Raw genomic sequence first — 23,458 nt, 5'->3', positions numbered from 1 at the left:
CCTTGTGTATGGAAACTAAAGTGTGTAGTCTTTAGAGGGCATGTTTAAAGACTTTTTGTTTATCCCTGTAATTGGTGAAATTAAAGCTGTGAAAGATGGGGGTGGTGATAGTTTCCTACTCAGTGAAAACCTGAAGCCTGAGATACTTAGAAAAACCTGTCCTAGGCCCATGTTCCTTCACCAAGTGACATGATGGTGATCAAAACTGGCTTATTTCCTAGTCAAAACAGTTGTGAAACTTAAGAATAACTGTGAGGCCTTCTTCCCTTCCGTACATACTTGTTCCCACTGCCCATCAAAGTCATCTTGTCTGACTTCATTGGAGGCAGGGGTCAAGAAAACCTAAATGGATGGTTTAATCAGTAAATCTGCTGTGTATGGGCAGTTAAAAATAAGTCACAAGGTTGAGGATTCCACAAAGGTGACTCTTCAATTGGTGACAGTCTCACAAATCAGGGCTCTCATGGAAAGAGAAGGTAATCTTCTGAATTGAGATGAAATCTGGCTTTCTGGTTCTTTCCCAGTAATTCATTCCTAGGCCAACCATGTCACATAGGCTCATGAGACAGTACCTCAGTGAATGTCTACTCACTCGTGGGAATGTTAATGTTCTGTAAATTCTTGGTGTGAGGTATTCCTTTGGATACATACCACAAGTGGGATTGCTGGACTAGACGGTCGTTCTGTTTTTAAGTTTTTGAGAGACTTTCATACTGTTTTCCATAGTAGCTGTACCAATTTAGTGTTGAACTAAATGAGTTTCGTGAGCGGTTCTCGGCCACTTTTGATTGTCGGTTCTTTTCAGGAGAAGTACTGGAGAGCTTAAGGGCTCAAAGGGGAAAGCACGCCCCTGATCAGGAAAGATGGAATGACTGACTACATATGGACCTTCGTTGGGGTTCCTAAAGCCTAGAGGTGGGGAAGGGGCCGGGAAGAGTGACCCTCTATAGAGCTGCTCTCAGAGCACAAGGAGAAAGCTGGACAGGAGGACAAAAGTGTCTGCTACCTACTTCTCAGTTCCTGGTACTGCCTGGGATCCTTGTAGCATGGGGACTGAAGATAATAGTGCACATCGCTGAGTGTGACATGAGAGTGGATTACTTTGTGGCAAAGGTGAGACTGATGATGAAGGCTTTACCGTATGTTAAAGCATTCCTCAGAACTTTGGACTTCACTGTTAGGGATGTTCTTGTGTTCCTCCTTCAGTCTGTGCACTGCCTTAGGCTGTCAAAAGCGGCTCGGGAAAGGTGAGCTTTCCCCCTCCTATACTGTGGCCTAGAGCAGTAATCTGAGAGAGTCTCCCGGGAGGTGCCCATTGATGTTGACTACACTTGGTTGAGTAGACCACTCAATTCTTCTGTTGGGACTACCTGTGGCCATAAAGAGGCACATGAAAGTGAGCTGCTGTTGCTGGTGTGTTCTAGTGATATAGCAGCCAGACACTTCTTCCTTCAACACTCACACACCTCAGGTGCTTTGCTAAAGTCCTAAAGGAGGTGCATATTGGCAACGGCAGCATGTGGGGTGTGGGAAATGTTGAGTCAGGGGCAGAAGTTGGCGGTAGCCTGATGTCAGAATTCTGTGCCTTTGTGCAGAGCGAGGGCACATTGGGATTCCCGAGGAGTCCCAACTCTGTAGGAATGTGGTTGGAACTTTCCACGTTCACTTTCTGCACTCTTCCACTGAGCACACTCTGCACATTGGTTGGAAGAAAGAGGTCCGATGGGTCTTGTCAATGAACTGTCCATGAATCCGGGGCCATTTGCTTCTTTCTGCGCATATGCCGATGAGCCTGGATGTCCAGGAACCTCCCGAGTCAGGTGCCCCAGCTGGAGCATGAAGCCCTTGTATTCCTCTTGCTGGAGAGGGCTACACCCCCAGGCTGTGGCTCTCTCTCCCCCCGTGTGTCTGCTACAAAGCCTTTCTAGCAGAAAGGCTGGCTGCTGGTGGCTTCTCTTCCATTTGGGTCTTCCTGTTGATGGGGGTGACATTGTCTCAAGGGGCCTTCTCTGCATTCTGAAGGAAGAAAGTGGTGTTGGTACAACAGTGGAGGGACAGTTCAGCATTGTTTGTGGTGGTGTGCTACTGGAGTCGGGGAGAGGAAAGGGGAGCTCAACGTGGGGAGGGAAAAGGTCCCATGGTTCCCCCATTTCAGGCTTTTGCTTTCTCTTGATTAGGGAAATTTGGGCCCAGCAGGGCTATGAGGAGGAGGCTCTGAGAGTATAAGGAAAGACTGACAGTGGGGAGGACAACGGTCTCTGGTGTGACGACTGTGGTGGGCATTGTGGGTTCATGGCTCTTTCTCCTGTCTCCTTTCTCCATTCTTGTGGCCTTCCTTTGGGTTAGCACAGCTTAGGGACAGAAGATAATAATGGACCCTGATGGGGATTTTCTCTTATAGAGAAAATACGGCTTTCTTGTAAACTAGGACATTTACTATGGGAACAGGATTATTGTCCATTTTCCCAAGTGAATTGTGAGTTTGTCTACAAGTGAAGGCTTGGCTGTCTCTTCCTTGTTCTGTGTGGCCTAGACCCGTGGAAAACGGCTGTTGTGGAAGGGGAGCTCTCTGTCCTGCTGTACTGTTGCACAGTATATAATGTAAGGGAGTTCTGAGAAGGAACTGCTGTTGCTTACACTATTGATTGTTTTTCTGCAGAGATATTTTCTGCCCTTTTCCTGTAGCTTTATGGGCTCTTGGTCACTGCTTTTGCTGCCAGGTCCCTGAAGGAACTCTCTTGGTTTGTCAGATTACCAAGAGGCTTATTTAACTTACAGAAAAGAGTTGCATACATTGCAGAGAGTCAGAGATGGCAACCCATTGCCTGGAGAATCCCAGGGACAGAGGAGCCTGGTGGGCTGCCGTCTATGGGGTCGCACAGAGTCGGACACAACTGAAGTGATTTAGCAGCAGCAGAGTCAGACAAAGAACTGACCCGTATTCCACCATTTTTTAGGAAAGGCAAGAAAGAATGTCTTGTCCCTTTTCAGCATGAGCAGTTTCATTTTCCTTATTTTAGTTTCCCTTACAATGTGCTCCCCATGAGATACCCCTGGGTATCTTCACCCTCCCTCCAAGTGCTGATTCCAAAGTCCTGGCCATAGTCAGACCTGCGCAGAGAACTTCCTCAAGAGGAACTTGTGGAAAGAGCACCTGAAGGACAAGTAAAAAGTATGAGTGACTGCTTATCCTCTAGGAGCTTTTTACCCATACATATGTCCTCAGGGGGAATTCTCTGTGATCAATAGGACCACTCGGGATGAGGATTAAAACAACAAACCCTGTTTAGAGATGGTTTAAATCGCTCTGCTGATGTCAGCACTCTGCTGGCAAGTGGAGCTGAACTTCATCTCTCACCATCCCTTTCTCGAGGGCTCTGAAGGAGCAGAGATTTGATCTCCAATTGGCAGAGGGCCGATTTCTGTGTCTTGTGGTGCACAGGACCTGCTCGAATACTTGGTAGGAGGCAAGGACTCAGATCCTGCAGAGTTTTACTTATGGAATTGTAGTGTGCCGCTCTGTCAAAAAGAGTGGACAGAATGAGCAAAATACGTGCATTCCTGTACAATGTGAATGGTCTCTTCATCCGTCTGGACTTGAATGTGCCCTCCCAGTCCACTATGCTGTCTCCAGCACACACACAAAATGGGTTACTGAGCGTTGCCAGCCAGGCCACCTTGCAGTTTAGATTTGGGTTGGCTTTCTGAGCTTCCTTCGCCTCTTCTTATTCATGTGCAAGCCTACTGTCCTACTTCTCATCAGCTTTGGAAAGGAACAGCAGTGGGCTCACTTCAGTGAATCCTAAGGAGATTCACTGGTTTACTCAGCCTCTCCCAATCAGTCAGACAGAGCACCTTCCAGAATGCTGAAAGGCCTGTTGTAGATTTTCCTCTAGTAGATTGTCAGAGTACTGAGCTACGGATATAGGATATAGTTAAAGCCAGGAACCAAGCACCTGTGCATCTCCTCCGGACCCCAGAACTGATGTGTACTCGAAAGGCTAAGAGGGTAGGTCTTATTCCGTCATGTTTTTATTACCAGGTAACAATAAATTACGAAGGTGGAATGAAACTTCAGAGTGGATGGGTGTGTTTACGATATAGATTATGGAGATGCTTTATGGATGTAAACTATCTCCAGACTCATTAGATTGTATACCTTAAATGTGTACTTTTTTTTTGTATGGCAGTCATTCCTCATACCTCAATGAAGGGGTTTAAAAACATAATAAAAAAGACCCTTCCATGATCACAAATGAGTGCCCCCCATGTGTTTTTAGATTTTAGAACTGAGAGGGAAGACTGCTTCTCCTTGGGGAAATGGGTAATGCCATTTACAGCTTCTGTGTTCTGGTTTTGCCTTGGTTTTTCTATGGATACATAGTATTTGCATTAGTGGTGTATAAGGTTAACCTTTAGTCCGTAGGGTTTTGAATTTCATAGAATCACAGCAGTTCTACAGAAGTCGTCAACTTCATGCAGAGGACTTCGGCTCAAGAAGTGACCCTGTGACATCAGCGAGTGGTCATTTGACCAGAAATTGACTTTGGGTATTGTGCCTTTGGGAATGGCTTGGACTTTGGGTTGTTTTCATTTTCTGTAACATATGCTTTTGTGCTTACTCAAGAAATCTTTAAAAATTGTGTACCCATGGGGGCATGTCAACATGCGTGTGTGCTGTATTTGTATTCCACAGGGTGGAAGGCCCTGTCTCAGGCTCATTGGTCTCTCTAGCAGGCCTCTTTTCTCTCAGACCTTCCCACAGCCTTCTATTTTCTATGTCACTGAGTTTCCTGGCCATAGCTACTTGGTTTGGCATACTTTTCATCTTATCCTAGTTGAGCCAGTAATACTTGTGCCATAGTTTGGGACTAGACCCGCAAGAATGAGTGAGAGCTTGCAAAGGTTCACTAGTAACCTTTTACTGCAGAGAATGTAAAAAGATACACTGTTGGGACTTCCCCAGCTGTCCAGTGGTTAAGACTCCATGCTTCCAATATATGGGGGAGGGGTTCAATCCCTGGTGGGGGAACTAAGATCCCACATGCTGCATGGCATGGCCAAAAAAAAAAAAAAAAAGACATACTGCTGAGTTTCCCTGAGCTAGCCTCATTTCTGTGTCTTTAAAATGTATTTGTTGCTTAAGTTTCTTGTATTTTGTTAAATACTTGTGTTCTGCCAATAAAATTCATTTGCTTCAGAAGATCTCACTTGTATGTGTTTCTTACTCACAATGAACACCAGCATGATCAAGGAAGCTGCGGCTCTCTCATGGGCATTGTCACCTGAACCGTGGCAGAGCACTAAGCTCTAAAGGCTGATGTGTTAAGAACAGGAGTGGGTGGCAAAGTGATGGGGTCTCCAGGCCATGCTAAAAGTTCCCCTCTTTGTTAAGCTCGCCCCTTTGTTCAGGGAAGTATTCCCCTTAATGTTAGTCACTTAGTCATGTCCAACTCTGTGCCACCCCATGGACTGTAGCCCGCCAGGCTCCTCTGTCCGTGGGATTCTCCAGGCAAGAATATTGGAGTCGGTTGCCATTTCTTTCTCCAGGGAATCTTCCCGAGCCAGGGATCGAACCCTGGTCTCCTGCATTATAGGCAGATTCTTTACCATCCAAGCCACCTGGGAAGCCCGATCCCCTAAAGGTAGCAGGTAATCTAACACCTCCCTATGAGAAGTGATACTTTTAGCCACTTCATGAAGGCCATGAATGCATATATAGGGATCGTGGAGAAATTTTCTGATACTCCCAAGGGCAAGGAGAGGTAGGGTGACCAGCATGGTTTCAGAGAAGATTAGTTGAGAAGTCAGTAGGACCAAACTAGAAGCAGCAAGCACACAATTAATTCCTGCTGAAGCCTGCATTAGAATCTCGGTCCCTTGTGCCTGAGACATCTTTTATACGCCACACCACTAGGTCTTATAAAGACTTTGTAATAGCTGAATTAAATTACTAAGTGGGTAGAATTTTTTGGCATTGTTTATTCTTTAAACACATGGATACACTTTCCAGTTCTAACTGGAATTAGACATGCAATTAACTAAAATTGCAGTCTTAGGTATAACTTGAAGTGAAGTGAAGTCGCTCAGTCGTGTCCGACTCTTTGCGACCCCATGGACTATAGCCTATCAGGCTCCTCCGTCCATGGGATTTTCCAGGCAAGAGTGCTGGAGTGGATTGCCGTTTCCTTCTCCAGGGGATCTTCCTGACCCAGGAATCGAACCAGGGTCTCCCGCATTGCAGGCAGACACTTTACCGTCTGAGCCACCTTACCATGGTTTAAACATTTCAGCAGGGACTTCCCCGGTGGTCCAGTGGCTGAGACTCCATGCTTCCAATGCAGGGGGCCCAAGTTCGCTCTGTGGCTGGGAAAATAGATTCCACATGCCACAACTAAGACCCAGCGCAGCTAAATTAATAAATATTTAAAAAAAAAAAAAACACGTTTTCCCAGCAAATAGCCTTACTGTGGTCAGTAACCCCCTCCCCACCCCCAAAGAAAGGGGAGTAAGACTGGCAGTGTGTTCTGCCTGTAGTTCTTCAGGGTGGCTGGGTGTCATAAAGATCTTGGGCTGAAGGTGGCAGCAGTTCTGTTCTTGCCATTCAGTCTAGAGGGCCTCAAGCTTCAGTGTCTCATTTCCTGCCCGAGAGGTTCATCAGGATGCAGAGCTCAGATCACTTCTCTTTTTCTCTAATTGCAGCTGGAACTTTGTATCCCTTAATTATCCTCTCCTGCTACAGAACAAGTCTCACATAAGACTGTAAGCCATCTCCCATTGGCCCTATTTCAATCAGTGGGTATGATTTTACCTGAGGCATTTGCATTTAGACTGCCAAACACCATGAAATCCCACTACCATTCTGATTTTAATTGACACTCCAAGCCTCAACAGCGGTTTCCATGGAGGCGGGCCCAGGGCGGGGGTGGGCGGGGCCGAGAGCTATACTGGCTCCTGCGCAGGCCCCACCCTCGAGCAGATGGTTGCAAGTGCGCAGGCGCAATGTGGAGGCGGAGCTAGGACTGGAGGGGCGGGAGAAGAGGGCTGGGGGTGGGCGGAGCTAATGGCCATAAGGAGGCGGGATCAGAAACGAGGGGCGGGGTCTAGGTTTCCCCAGGCGGGCAGTGGGTGAAGGGCAGGGGCCAGGGCCCAGGACTCTGCATCTTACAGGATGGGGGCGAGGCCCTCTGCACTTTGAACAGAGGAGTCAGCCAGGTGCCCACCCTCCCTGCTGAGCCCGCCACTCACTTGGCCTTCTGAGTTCCTTGACTTGCATGAGGTTCTGTGAACACATTTCCCTGCTTATTCATGCATCTCTCAGACAGATTATTGGCACCTACGCTGCAGATGTTGCCTGCAACATTAATGGGAAAGCCCCAAACACTAGCCAGCATAATCCAGAGCTGCATGTTCAAAGAGTGCACCATGACCAGGGAATGTAAGGAAGGTTGAATACTAAGAAATCTCTTAATTTTCTATATTAAAAGACTAAAAGAAAATAATCATCTGGTCATCTGCATCAGCTTTGAAAAGATAAAAATGAAGGGGTATCTGATGTTTCCAGAGGCATTTGCTTTTAGTCTATTACCAATACCAGAAAATCAAATTAACACTCAGATCATTAAGTTACTTTCTCTGACATCATCATCACATATATGCACATAATTCACTGTTTACTTAGGGCAATGGCACTCCAATTTCTTTCACAAATCATGTGTTTTTATGAGACAGTGCTACAGGTCAGCCTCCCTGAATACCCACAACAGCTCAACCTGGAGGATGTGACTCTTGTTCCAAATGAAAATATGTAATTAACTCACCTGTTTGGAGTTGGGATTTTAGTTGAACTCTTACTTAATATATTGCATATATATCGGAACATTTAAGGGAATCTTAGTTTTATGGATTTTATAAGTTAACTTTTTAGAAGAAAACAGGTTTGGTATTCATGAAGGTTTTCCTCACTGACTGCTTTATTGCCCCTCCCAACTCTGTTCTTCCTCTTGTCTTCTTCCCCTTTGTAAATCAAAGTTCTTTTCTTCATATTGCTTAGGCCAAGCACCTTGGCATCCTCCTTGATTCCTCTGTTTCTTTCATATCTCACACTAACTCCATCAGCAAATCCTCAGCTCTACCTTCAACATATAAGCAAAGGGCTGCACATCCAGGAACAGGAGGAATTGCTGTGGCCTTTTTTTCAGTCAATTTACCACAGTCTGTATGTGAAAATATGAGCCAATACCTTGAAGCAGACTCCCACAAGCAGAATATGGACTCATAAAAAGACATGAGCCAATATACAGAAACAAAGTCAGTATGGAAGGCATGTGCTTACTCAAGGTGTATGAATCCCTTCTAATCTATTAAGGTGGACACAGAATCAAAAATGTGTGTAAAGGAAACATCTGCAGATTTGCAAGGGGTTAGAATTTCAGCTCAGTGTGCTCTCTTCATATCCTAAGTGGAGTAGAAAATAAATGGAATCGCCTTTCTACCTCCAGGAGAGTAGAGGAGAAAATAAGCATATAGCCCACAACTTGAATGTTGTGCAAAGTTGAGATGCAGGATTAGAGTTTGAGACCACTGTTTGGGATCAGTACAACTTTGTGACTGAAGGAAGAAATTTTCACAGTTGAGGTATGGGGAAATCATTCTGGCTTATATGTGATTTAGCTTGAACTTTATGCTAACTAGAGCAGCCTGTCTTATGACCTGTTTATCATGCAGTGTACATCTGCTTTAGCCCTTAAGAAAAGAATTCATTATCCAGAAGTAAAGAATGTCCACTTTGAAGGTAGGGATAAATGCTACCCTCTCCTATGATGCTTATGCTAGTATTCCTTTAAAGATAAGTTTTTCTTCCCAGATTCCAAGGTCCTGCTGATTCACTCTTGTACGTGCGAATCTATCCCTTTTGAAATCTTGAAGGAATGTACCCCTGCATGTTGCTGTTTGATGGTTCTTTGTTCTGAAAAGCTACAAAACTGTGATGAAAACCATGCTTCTCCAGCACAGCTTGAGAGTTACTGATAAGTTTTTCCCTAGGCTATAGTCCTTAGTTTGGTTCAAAGCAAACTCTTTTCTATTTCTATTCCTGTTACAGATCGTTTATTGGTTATTTGTGTTGACATGGTTGGTCATCTGATGCAAAGAGTTGACTCATTGGAAAAGTCTCTGATGCTGGGAGGGATTGGGGGCAGGAGGAAAAGGGGACGACAGAGGATGAGATGGTTGGATGGCATCACTGACTCGATGGACGTGGGTTTGGGTGAACTCCGGGAGTTGGTGATGGACAGGGAGGCCTGGCGTGCTGCAATTTATGGGGTCGCAAAGAGTCGGACATGACTGAGTGACTAAATTGAACTGAACTGATGATAAATAAGGCATGGCTTGGCACCATCTGAGTTAGAAGTGGCAACGTGATATGGACTAGTGTTCTGAGCAGGTTTCGAATATTGGTTCTTGTTTTGGTTCCAGTATTCATAGAAAGGATCACCTCCCCTCCCCCACCCAAAAGGACTGGTCATCACATAATACTTTGTTCTTTGGCAATCTCTTTCATTGGAGGCACTAAGAACACTTTGAAAATACACCTCTGTGAGGTTATCTACAAGACCTTCTAGAAATAACACCCCCCAAAGATGTCCTTTTCAATAAGGAGACTGGAATGCCACAGTAGGAAGTCAAGAAACACCTGGAGTAACAGGCAAATTTGGCCTTGGAGTACAGAATGAAGCAGGGCAAAGGCTAATAGAGTTCTGCCAAGAGAACGCACTGGTCATAGCAAAAACCCTCTTCCAACAACACAAGAGGAGACTCTACACATGGGCCTCACCAGATGGTCAACACCGAAATCAGATTGTTTGTATTCTTTGCAGCCAAAGATGGAGAAGCACTATACAGTCAGCAAAAGCAAGACCGGGAGCTGACTGTGGCTCAGATCATGAACTCCTTATTGCCAAATTCAGACTGAAATTGAAGAAAGTGGGGAAAACCACTAGACCATTCAGGTATGACCTAAATCAAATCCCTTATACCTATACAGTGGAAGTGAGAAATAGATTTAAGGGACTAGATTTAAGAGTGCCTGATGAACTGTGGATGGAGGTTTGTGACATTGTACGGGAGACAGAAATCAAGACCTCCCCAAGAAAAGAAATGCAAAAAAGCAAAATGGCTCTCTGGGGAGGCCTTACAAATAGCTGTGAAAAGAAGAGTAGCAAAAAGCAAAGGAGAAAAGGAAAGATATAAGCATCTGAATGCAGAATTCCAAAGAATAACAAGGAGAGATAAGAAAGCCTTCCTTAGCGATCAATGCAAAGAAATAGAGGAAAACAATAGAATGGGAAAGACTAGAGATCTCTTCAAGAAAATTAGAGATACCAAGGGACGATTTCATGCAAAGATGGGCTCAATAAAGGACAGAAATATATGGATCTAAGAGAAGCAGAAGATACTAAGAAGTGGTAGCAAGAATAAACAGAAGAACTGTACAAAAAAGAACTTCACGACCCAGATAATCATGATGGTATGATCATTCACACTCACCTAGAGCCAGACATCCTGGAATGTGAAGTCAAGTGGGTCTCAGGAAGCATCCCTATGAACAAAGCTAGTGGAGGTGATGGGATTCCAGTTGAGCTATATCAAATCCTCATAGATGATGCTGTGAAAGTGCTGCACTCAATATGCCAGCAAATTTGGAAAACTCAGCAGTGGCCACGGGACTGGAAAAGGTCAGTTTTCATTCCAATCCCAAAGAAAGGCAATGCCAAAGAATGCTCAACTACCACACAATTGCACTCATCTTACACGCTAGCAAAGTAATGCTCAAAATTCTCCAAGCCAGGCTTCAGCAATACATGAACCATGAACTTCTAAATGTACAAGCTGGTTTTAGAAAAGGCAGAGGAACCAGAGATCAAATTGTAAAAATCTGTTGGATCATTGAAAAAGCAAGAGAGTTCCAATAAAACATTTATTTCTGCTTTGTTGACTATGCCAAAGCCTTTGACTCTGTGGATCACAATAAACTGTGGAAAATTCTGAAGGAGATGGGAATACCAGACCACCTGACCTGCCTCTTGAGAAACCTGTATGCAGGTCAGGAAGCAACAGTTAGAACTGGACATGGAACAACAGACTAGTTCCATATAGGAAAAGGAGTGCATCAAGGCTGTATATTGTCACCTGCTTATTTAACTTATATGCAGAGTACACCATGAGAAACGCTGGGCTGGAGAAAGCACAAGCTGGAAACAAGATTGCTGGGAGAAATATCAATCATGTCAGATATGCAGATGATACCACCCTTATGGCAGAAATTGAAGAACAACTAAAGAGCTTCTTGCTGAAAGTGAAAGAGGAGAGTGAAGAAGTTGGCTTAAAGCTCAACATTCAGAAAACTGAAATCATGGCATCTGGTCCCATCACTTCATGGCAAGTAGATGGGGAAACATTGGAAACAGTGGGTGACTTTGTATTTCTGGGCTCCAAAATCTCTGCAGATGGTGATTGGAGCCATGAAATTAAAAGAAGCTTACTCCTTGGAAGGAAAGTTATGACCAACCTCAGTTCAGTTCAGTTCAGTTCAGTTGCTCAGTCATGTCCGACTCTTTGCAACCCCATGAATCGCAGCACCCCAGGCCTCCCTGTCTATCACCAACTCCCAGAGTTCACTGAGACTCACGTCCATCGAGTCAGTGATGCTATCCAGCCATCTCATCCTCTGTCGTCCCCTTCTCCTCCTGCCCCCAATCCCTCCCAGCATCAGAGTCTTTTCCAATGAGTCAACTCTTCGTATGCAGTGGCCAAAGTACTGGAGTTTCAGCTTTAGCATCATTCCTTCCAAAGAAATCCCAGGGCTGATCTCCTTCAGAATGGACTGGTTGGATCTCCTTGCAGTCCAAGGGACTCTCAAGAGTCTTCTCCAACACCACAGTTCAAAAGCATCAGTTCTTCGGTGCTCAGCCTTCTTCACAGTCCAACTCTCACATCCATTCATGACCACAGGAAAAACCATAGCCTTGACTAGATGGACCTTTCTTTGTTGGCAAAGAAATGTCTCTGCATTTGCATATGCTATCTAGGTTGGCCTTCCAAGGAGTAAGCGTCTTTTAATTTCATGACTGCATTAACCAGCTGCAGTGATTTTGGAGCCCAAAAAATAAAGTCTGACCCTGTTTCCACTGTTTCCCCATCTATTTCCCATGAAGTGATGGGACCGGATGCCATGATCTCTGTTTTCTGAATGTTGAGCTTTAAGCCAACTTTTCACTCTCCACTTTCACTTTCATCAAGAGGCTTTTTAGTTCCTCTTCACTTTCTGCCTTAAGGGTCATGTCATCTGCATATCTGAGGTTGTTGATATTTCTCCCGGCAATCTTGATTCCAGCTCCTGCTTCTTCCAATCCAGTGTTTCTCATGATGTACTCTGCATATAAGTTAAATAAGCAGGGTGACAATATACAGCCTTGACATACTCCTTTTCCTATATGGAACCAGTCTGTTGTTCCATGTCCAGTTCTAACTGTTGCTTCCGGACCTGCATACAGATTTCTCCTAGACAGCATATTAAAAAGCAGAGACATTACTTTGTCAACAAAGGTCTGTCTAGTCAAGGCTATGGTTTCTCCAGTGGTCATGTATGGATGTGAGAGTTGGACTGTGAAGAAAGCTGAGCGGCGAAGAATTGTTGCTTTTGAACTATGGTGTTGGAGAAGACTCTCGATTGTCCCCTGGACTGCAAGGAACTCCAACCAGTCCATCCTAAAGGAGATCAGTCCTGGGTGTTCATTGGAAGGACTGATGTTGAAGCTGAAACTCCAATACTTTGGCCACCTGATGTGAAGAGCTGACTCATTTGAGAAGACCCTGATGCTGGGAAAGACTGAGGGCAGGAGGAGAAGAGGACGACAGAGGATGAGATGGCTGGATGGCATCACCACTCAATGGACAAGGGCTTGGGTGCACTCCGGCAGTCTACCAATGGACAGGGAGGCCTGGCGTGCTGCAGGTCATGGGTTGCAAAGAGTCGGACACAACTGAGTGACTGAACTGAACTGAGGTTATCTGTACTATTTTCCCAGAGGAAATTCCTTCATATTGTGAACAATGATTCGTCAGGACAAAATGGTTCACTGAGAATCTTAGGATATAGACTCAGAGTGGGCTTGGATATCTTCTAGTGCTATAGCCTGACTTGTGTAACCACTCCTCACCCCAATTAGTCTTTTCAAGACTTAATGCTAATGTAATTATATTTGAAGATAAAAAGTTTTGGAGATGAATTTAAAAGAGGTCATGAGGGGGGAGTCTTAATCCAACAGGATTGATGGCCTTATAAGAAAAGGAAAAGAGAGAGAGATCTCTTTCTGCCTACACACACTGAGGAAAGGCCATGTGAGGACATAGGGAGAAGGCAATCATATGCTGGTGCCTTAGTCTTGGCGTTAACAGCCACCAAATTTGTGAGAAATAGATGTCTATAGTTTGAGCTACCTAGTCTATGATACTTTGTTTAGACAGTCTGAGCTAAGACACCTAATCCAGGGTTTTCTTAGCTGTGATCTGGAGAATGCTGTTGTGCCTGGACTGTTAGTAGGTGTTGGTTCTATGGTCAAACACCTATGAGAATGTTGCATGATATTAACATCTACTGATAGTTCACAACTTGCATTAGACTGTTCAAGGCTTTCAGAGCCGGAGAGTGAGGAAACCTGGCTACCTTGTTGGAGGAGTACCTTTTAACATCTACATTACAGATTTCTTACATGGGGCCTGTGGAAGCCCTGGGGGACTGTTTTTGTTCTTGTTTCACACCTGTCCAGGCCTTGACTTTGCTAACTCCACACCTCTGAACCAGAATATCTAGGGGCAGAGTGCCCCAGATTATGAATGACTAGAAGCATACAGATTTTTGTGGAGCTGAGTTTGGGAACTACTATTCCAGGACAACACTCTCATGTTATAGGCGAGGAAATTAAGATCCTTGTAGGGAAAGTGCTTGCCCAAGCGTGAGCACAGAGCAAATATTTGGACCATTTCCCCCTCCACTATAAATAACACCTGAGGTTTTTGATATTTCTCCCAGCAATCATGATTCCAGCTTTTGCTTCATCTAGCCTGGCATTTCTTATGATGTACTCTGCCTATAAGTTAAATAAGCAGGGTGACAATATACAGCCTTGACGTACTCCTTTCCCAATCTTGAACCAGTCTGTCGTTCCATGTCTGGTTCTAACTGTTGCTTCTTGACCTGCATACAGATTTCTCAGGAGGCAGGCAAGGTGGTCTGGTATTCCCATCTCTTTCAGAATTTTTCACATTTTGTTGTGATCCACACAGTGAAAGGCATTGGCATAGTCAATAAAGCAGAAGTAGATGTTTTAATGGAACTCTCTTGCTTTTTCAATGATCCAGCAAATGTTGGCAATTTGATCTCTAGTCCCTCTGCCTTTTCTAAATGCAGCTTGAACTTCTGGAAGTTCATGGTTCACGTACTGTTGAAGCCTGGCTTGGAGAATCTTGAGCATTACTTTGCTAGTGTGTGAGATGAGTGCAATTGTGCAGTACTTTGAACATTCTTTGGCATTACCTTTCTTTGGGATTGGAATGAAACTGACCTTTTCCAGTCCTGTAGCCACTGCTGAGTTTTCCAAATTTGCTGGCATATTGAGTGCAGCACTTTCACACCATCATCTTTTAGGATTTGAAACAGCTCAGCTGGAATTCCACCTCCACTAGCTTTGTTCGTAGTGATGCTTCCCAAGGTCCACTTGACTTTGCATTTCAGCATGTCTGACTCTAGATGAGTGATCACACCATCGTGGTTATCGGGGTCATTAAGCTCTCTTTGTATAGTTCTTCTGTGTATTCTTGCCACCTCTTCTTAATATCTTCTGCTTCTGTTAGGTCCATAGAATTTCTGTCCTTTATTGTGCCCATCTTTGTATGAAACGTTCCCTTGGTATCTCTAATTTTCTTGAAGAGATCTGTACTCTTTCCCTTTCTATTGTTCTCGTCTTTCTTTGCATTGATCACTTAGGAAGGCTCTCTTTTCTCTCCTTGCTATTCTTTGGAGCTCTGCTTTCAGATGGGTATATCTTTCCTTTTCTCCTTTGCCTTTAGCTTCTCTTCTTTTCTCAGCTATTTGTAAGGACTGCTCAGACAACCGTTTTGCCTTTTTGTATTTCTCTTTCTTGGGGATGGTCTTGATCACCACCTCCTGTACAATGTCACGAACCTCCGACCCTAGTTCTTCAGGCAGTCTTTCTTTCAGATCTAATCCCTTGAATCTATTTGTCCTTTCCACTATATAATCGTAAGGGAGTTGATTTAGGTCATACCTGAATGGTCTAGTTGTTTTCCCTACTTTCTTCAATTTCAGTCTGAATTTGGCAATAAGGAGTTCATGATCTGAGCCACAGTCAGTTTCTGATCTTGATTTTGCTGGCAGTATAGAGCTTCTCCATCTTCAGCTGCAAAGAATATAATCAACCTGATACCAGTATTGACCATCTGGTGATGTCCATGTGTATAGTCATGTCTTGTGTTGCTGGAAGAGGGTGTTTGCTATGACCAGTGCGTTCTCTTGGCCAACATTGCTGGGAGAAATTTCAGTAACCTCAGATATGCATATGACACCATCCTTATGACAGAAAGCGAAGAGGAACTAAAGAGCCTCTTGATGAAGGTGAAAGAGGACAGAAAAAAAGCTAGGGTAAATCTCAACATTCAGAAAACTAAGAACATGTCATCCAGTGCCATCACTTCATGGCAAATAGATGGGGAAACAATGGACACACTGACAGACTTTATTTATGGGGCTCCAAAGTCACTGCAGATGGTGACTGCAGCCATGAAATTAAAAGACGCTTGCTCCTTAGAAAAAAAGCTATGACCAAGCAAGACAGCATATTAAAAAGCAGAGACATTATTTTCCGACAAAGGTTCGTCTAGTCAAAGCTATGGTTTTTCCAGTGGTCGTGTATGGATGTGAGAGTTGGGCCATAAAGAAAGCTGAGTGCCGAAGGAAGAATTTATGCTTTTGAACTATGGTGTTGGAGAAGACTCCTGAGCGTCCCTTGGACTGAATGGAGTCCAACCAGTCAATCCTAAAGAAAATGCGTCCTGAATATTCATTGGAAGGACTGATACTGAAGCTGAAACTCCAATCCTTTGGCCACCCAATGCGAAGAACTGAGTCATTGGAAAAGACCCTGATGCTGGGAAAGATTGAAGGTGGGAGAAGGGGACAACAGAGGATGAGATGGTTGGGTGGTGTTACTGACTCTATGGACATGAGTTTGGGCAAGCTCCAGGAGTTGGTGATGGACAGGGAGGCCTGGCGTGCTGCAGTCCTTGGGGTCGCACAGAGTCAGACAGGTCTGAGCTACTGAACTGAACTAAACTGAAAAATAACCCCTAGGTGGCAGTCTGTGTGTTTGTTTTAGTCTGTGCTGCACAGGTGGAGAAGATGAATGAGTACTGAATTCATTTGAGTCTTGAAAAACAACAGTTTTGTATTTCATGAATCAGTGCCACAGATAAAGCATCTGTTTTTATAGTATATAAAACTATATACTATAGTGTTTATAGTATTCCTCACAGGCCAGGTCTCGGGCCTGGGAAGAGGAGAACTGAGGGAAAGTGAAGTCTAGATTTGGAAAGGAGAGGTGAAGGGTACCTTTCCTGTAGAGCCTACTCTGCCCACAGTGCCATCTACTAAATCTTGAGATGGGCAGAGATATATGTCAGGTGAGACAGCTAGTTTTCCCAAGCCATCCTTCTGTTGATATATTCTTTAAGAATGCATATTTTAAAAATATATCTGATGACGGGTCATTTAGAGAGGTGCCTCTTGAAAGTCTGTCATTTTGAGATCCTTTTTTCTTGTCCCTTCTACTCTTCATTAGCATCCTAGAATATTTGGAGAGTTGCAGCCTCTCCCAGGCCAATGCTAGGTTTCTAGTCTTATATCTGCTACTAATTTCCTGAGTGACCTTAGGCAAATCTCCTTCCCTTCTTCAGCCTCCGTTTAATCATCTAATTGATTTGCATTACACTCCTGTAAATCAGTGCCTATTTGGATGATGGCTAATACTTGACTTCAGTGACTCTAAAAATTTATTTTTTAAATGACTTTGGTTTTGGTTGTGCTGGGTCCTCATTTTTGGTTGCGCTGCATGTGGGCTTTCTCTAGTTGCAGAGAGTGAGGGCTACCCTTTGTTGTGGCGCATGGGCTCCTCCCTGCAGTGGCTTCTTGCTGTGGACACAGGTTCTAGGCGCACAGGCCTCAGTAGTTGCTGCACGTGGGCTTGGTAGTTGTGGCACACGGGCTTAGTTGTTCCGCAGCATGTGGAATCTTCCTGGGCCAGGGATCAAACCTGTGTCCCCTGCATTGGTAGGCAGATTCTTATCCACTGCGCCAGCAAGAAGCCCAGTGACTCTAATAATTTACATTGAGCAAGATACACACACACAGATAGACACACAGAGGAAACCTCATACGTGGGTTTCCAATACCTGTTACATACTTATTAAGAGCTTCCCTGTTTTTTAGTGTCATCAGGGGAGAAATCCAGAGGTATAGCAGGCTCTAGACACAGAGCTCCAGTTCCACTTCTCTGTGATTCCCTTGTATCTGTCATCCTCCATGATTTGGCTTCATTGTCAGGCTCTTGGCAAGATGGCTACAGCAGTTCCCAGGAGTCACATCCAGATCCAACCATTTCCACAGGGAAAACAAAAGGACCACCCCTCTGTGCATTTAGTTCTTGGGGGAGAGGAAACGTTTCTTAGAAGCACCCTAGTACACTTTTCACCTCTCAGTGGTCCCGACTGAATCATATTTCCATTTCGTTTACACTCGCTGACAACAGGAATGATAGAATCCTGAAGAGCTTGCACTAATCTTTTTTCCCAGAAAGGGAGTACTGAAATTAACTGTTTATTAACCCTCCTTTGTCCCCAAGTTGGAAAGATAAAATGCTTATGGTGCAAAGATGAAGTCATTCCTAATGAGAAGTATTAAACGGTCATTTTCATGATATGATTCAATAACTGCTGTCCATTTATTCTATCCCATGGGCCCTATGTATTTATGTGCAGAGGGAAAGGGGCCACCTCATGGAGATGGTAATATTATTTACCGTCCAAAGATGCTGTCATCCTTCTAGATTGACTTAAGGTATATTACCCAGGGATGGCAAGTGAGATGCAGTGTCAGTAAAGGAATAGGGTTAAATGGAAAGAGTGGTAGGCATTCATGAATTTTATTTGCAGTGGTGAGCTCAGGCAGCAGGCTGTCATTCTGTTTTCTGGGTTGTCTAATGCAAACCTGGACCAGATGCTAGCCTGTGACATTTGGTATTGAGTGGTTAGAAGGCTACTGGCATAATGTAGGGGAGGAAATTCAAAACTTCTGCACATGAGAGTACCGTATTGAATCTTATGCGGGTCTACCCATTCACTGCTAACTTTGCCCTCCAAAGAAATTAAAGCATCTTTCCTGTAACCCTTACCTTGAGAAATTAGTGGGTGAGGGAAGCATCAAAAGCTTGCAAAGGCTTCCGCTGAGACTGAGTTTGCCGTTGAGAAGTGATGCCATGGAAATGGGCTCTCTGATTTGTAGCATATTGGAGGGGGCCAGGCATAGATGAGCCTAGGTGGTGACAGTTAACATCAGTAGCAAAGAAGATATAACATACATCTGGGGATCATCTGACATGTTATGGATTGAATTGTGCTCCCCCTCCCCATAATTCATATGTCGAAGCCCTAATTCCCAATCTGACTATATTTGGAGATGGGGCCTTTAAGGATATAATTAAGGTTAAATGAAGTCATCAGGGTGGGGCCCTATTCTGATAGAATGAATGTCCTTGTAAGAGGGAGAGACACTAGATCTCTCTCTCTCTCTACAAACACGTAAAAGAGAGACCATGTGAAGGCACAAAGAGAAGGGGACCATCTGCAAGCCAGGAAGACAGGTCTCACCAGAAACCAATCCTGCTGGCAGTGTTATTCTTGGGCTTTCAGGCTCCAGCCTTATGAGAAAATAAATGTGAGCTATTTAAGCCACCCAGTCTGTGGCATTTTGTTATAGCATTCTGAGTGGACTGAAACACATGTACAGATCTCTGGCCACAGGTAATTAACCTTGGAGGTCCCGTGAATGAAATCTACAGATAATCCACCCAGGCCTAATTTGATTTCTATAACCAAAAAGATTCTTAGGTCTGGCCAACAGAAGTGCCTGGCATTTTAGTCACCACACTAGCCTAACAAAGGAATAGCTCACGTTCAATTCCCAGGCATGATTTATTCACACCCAGAGTCCTTAGAATAGAGGATGGTCAGGTGAATCCTTTGTAACACTTGTGAAACTTCCTCTTGGCCTCGCCCCAAAGTACCTGTACAAGTACAAAGTACCTGGCAACTTACAGAGTGAAGCAGGATAGCCACACACCTTCCAGAGGCTAACTGGAAACTGCCTTTAAGGCAAAACTACTGCTAAGGGATCCAGGACACCGCTGCAGTAGTACCTAGCACAGAATGGAGGGAGTGCTTTTGGAGGTTAGGAAAAAAGGGTTCTTCTCAGAGGTTGAAACTCAGAAGGCTCAGGGAGACCCTGACCCTCTCATCTAGGATTACTCTACCAGTTCCCAGGAACACTTAGCCTCAGGTAATATCTGCACACTGCTTAGTATATGCATTTTTTGTAATTGTGGTTGATGTCAAGCCTGAAGGCATCCGAACTCCCCTGATAAAGCCAAGGACCCTCTCAAAAGGGACATTTTGGCCTCCATTTAGAATCCACCAAACCAGGCCTAACCCCGTCTTTTGTATGAGGTTTGCCCATATTATATAAACTTGAGACTATTAAGGACCTTTTATGTGTGTGTGTGTGTGTGTGTGAGTGTGCACACACTGTTGGAGACTACTTCAGTGTGAACTCTCAAGGCCTGGGCAGAGTGAGCAGCATCTAGGAGTTGGGCAGGCAGGCAGGTTGGGTGGGTCACAGGCCCACACCTGACCCTAGGTGGGGATGCCAGGAGGTGGGGTATGCCAGATCCATGAAGGGAAGTACCAGAAGGATGGCCCAGGCAGGCAGATCCCCCAAGACATCTGCAGGCCACCCTAAGCCAGGTGGTGAGGGCTCAGGCAGGCAGGGTTGAGGCCTGGCCCCAGGGCCCCTGGAGGGCTCCACTAGGGGCTGCCGATCGCTTGGGGCCTCCCTGAGCAGCTGCTGGAACTCAAGATGTGTCTGCCAGCCAGATTCAAGCACTCCTGGAGGCGGCCAGGGAGGTGGTCATTCCTCTCCTCCAGGTGGTCCAGGCAGGTGTTGACCTGGTCCAACATGGGGATGATGGCTGCCTGAACTGCTTCTTGGGTGAAGCCGTCGACCTTGCCTTCTGTGCTGACATCCACAGGCCCACCCTGTTCCATGTGGCCATGAGACCCGACAGGCTTGTGCAGGCACAAGGCTCACACGGCCTTGGAGTGAGGCGGCACAAGTTGGGCGCGCGGCGGCCCAGGCAGGGAGGGCGGAGGGCAGTCATTAAAACCTTGTGCTCATTGAAATCATCCTCCTGGGGAAAAGAAAGCAAGAGTGTCACAGTCTGTCCTGATTGAAGATGTGCCCACTGGGTGGGTGGGCTCGGGTCTGTCCCCGATTATTCATAAAGATTTTATAGGCTGTGGGTGTCCGCAACTCACATCTTGCCATCCCGGTCTAGGGGTCCCCCAAAGCTGCAATGTGTCACCTCCTGCCCGAGGGGTTCCTCAGGATGCAGATGTCAAAGAAAGTTCTCTGTTCTCTTATCAGAGCTGGAACTTACCTCTTTATCTCAGTATTATTACCTACTTGTGTTAAAGAATGACTTATCCATTAAGATGTGAGCTACCTGACCAAGGTATGCAAGTCCAAGTCAGCAGGCAGGAGAGAAACATGCTGAGATTTGGATGTGGGGGAGTGGGTCTTCTTCTCATCTGTACTCCTAATACAGGATTGGCAGATATTAATTAAATAATTAAACAATTGACACATTTTGTGTTTTATAGGAGACCAAGGGATTTTAGGCCTGGGGAAGACTTGAGAGGATTGTGCATATTTTGTTTTTCCATTTATTGAGGGCTTTTTTAGGCCAGGCTGTATGTATCTCCCACACAAGCATTGCTGTGAGAATTAATGTGGTGATGAATGGTCATCTATTTCTATGTGGCTGGTAAGTGTCAGGGCTATCCTAACGTTCTGTTGCTTCCTCTAACCTCTGTGCTCCAACTGGTTCTATCTCTGAAAACACTGAAATCATCTTCTGCACCTTCTGAGGGATGCAGAGTTAAGACTGGGTGTGGCAGTTTGTCCCCATCCTTTTCTTCCGTAATCCACCACATAATGGTCTCTGCTCACCCTGCTGGAATAGAGTGCTCCAGGAAACATCCTGACTTTGAAATTTCCAGGCAGAGACAGACTCTCATCTCCTGTCTACTGCCCCATGCTCCCTGACCACTGGAGAAAGAGCTATGAGGTTCAGAAGGAGCGAATCACCCTCCTCATCAATAGAGGAAGTAAAATGGGGTTATCCTTATGGGAATTGCAGAGATTTTGGCCACCATCCAGGACTTCAAAAAGCACTTGTTATTCCTACCATCGGAGAAGGCAATGGCACCACACTCCAGTACTCTTGCCTGGAAAATCCCATGGATGGAGGAGCCTGGTTGGCTGCAGTCCATGGGGTCGCAAAGAGTCTGACACGACTGAGCGACTTCACTTTCACTTTTCACTTTCATGCACTGGAGAAGGAAATGGCAACTCACTCCAGTGTTCTTGCCTGGAGAATCCCAGGGACCAGGGAGCCTGGTGGGCTGCCGTCTGTGGGGTCGCACAGAGTTGGACACGACTGAAGTGACTTAGCATAACATAGCATTCTTACCACACCCAGGCTAATGTGGATCCACAGCTAAAACAGGCTCTCCATGGCCCAAAACGTTTAGGGTGAATCGGTATGCTTGCTGTGTGGAGCATGTGGCAAGGAGAATCGTAACTCAGGCTGCTAGGAGGTAATATCCACTATGAATCAGGAACCCATTTATGGTGCTGTTTCTCCCATTGCCAAGATATGTAAGTTTCAGAACAGAGGGGCAGAAACAAAGGTGGTGTCTCTCATAAATAAATCTGACCCATCTGCAACACTTGTACTTTGTATCCCTGCAAGTCTGATCTCTGCTGGTTTAGAAGTTCTCGTTCCCTAGAAGAAGCACATCTAGGATGCAACAAAACAATGGTTCCACAAAATGTGAAGTACACTCTTAGTTCCTGGAGCCACTCAAAACAGGTGGGTATGGTGTTCATTCTTTAGAATGAGAACAGGGAGGAATACAAATGAGACTTGGATCCCCTAAGGTCTCTTCTTATATTACTGTGCTGAGGCGTTACACACCAGAGTACTGCATCCCTAAGAAGTCCACCAAAGCTCAGACTCCTCAGGAATGAAACTGTGCCCCACCCCCCGACCCCCGGTAGTAAGGCAAAAGGACAGTGAAATTGACAGAGAAGTTATAAATAAATAACAGGACCACCTTGTGGCTATGTGCAGACACAAGGACTTACCCTCTACCTGTGTTGCCCGGCCGATTGTGTTTTTTAAAAACTCTCTCACCTCTTCTTTCGTATTGTAAATAGGATAGAGTGGGAGTGAATTCACCATTTAAGTCATGGAACTGTAGAATAACAACAATAAATTGAGATAATGTGGCTCTAGAGATAGAAGAGATCGTGGAGAAAAACTGAACTATAAACAGATGCCCCATAACCTCACTTTTGACTGTGATAGCTGGAAATGTTTGTATCTGTTATTTCTCTCTGGTTAGTTCTTGGTGGTATGTGGAGTAATTAAAGTATGCCAGGAGGGAGCCATGTTTGGAATGGTATGAATGGAAGAAGGGTGTTTGTACAAGCTAGGAGTAGAAAGTAGTTACCATCTATATTACTTTTCTTTTAAAAATATATTTATTTATTTGGCTGCATGGGTCTTAGTTGAGACATGTGGGATCTAGTTCCCTGACCAGGGACTGAACCTGAGTCCCCTGCATGGGGAGCACAGAATCTTAGCCACTGGACCACCAGGGAAGTCCCCTATATTACGTTTCTGTCTACCTAACATTTACTCCTTTAGGGAACTGCTGAAAATCACAGGGATTCGCTTCTTCAGACCATAGGAGTGCTTGGTATAGAAATACAAATGATGGAAGGACAGCAGTACCCAGCAAAGGATCCCCAAATTGGACCGCCAAGGGACCCTTGCTTGTCCTTTTAGAGGCCTCCACCTTTTAAGACTTTGGTTACCTTACTTGGAATTACTTAGATTCTTTGGTTCAACAAAATTTAGCTTATGAACTTGACTTCTAGCTTCCCAAGTATCCTTAGGGAAGGATTTGAAGCAAAGTTCTTAGA

Source organism: Bos javanicus, chromosome X (assembly GCF_032452875.1).
Source record: "Bos javanicus breed banteng chromosome X, ARS-OSU_banteng_1.0, whole genome shotgun sequence".
Classification (NCBI taxonomy): domain Eukaryota; kingdom Metazoa; phylum Chordata; class Mammalia; order Artiodactyla; family Bovidae; genus Bos; species Bos javanicus.
The sequence above is the reverse complement of the archived record's forward strand: the minus strand, read 5'-3'. Positions refer to the sequence as shown.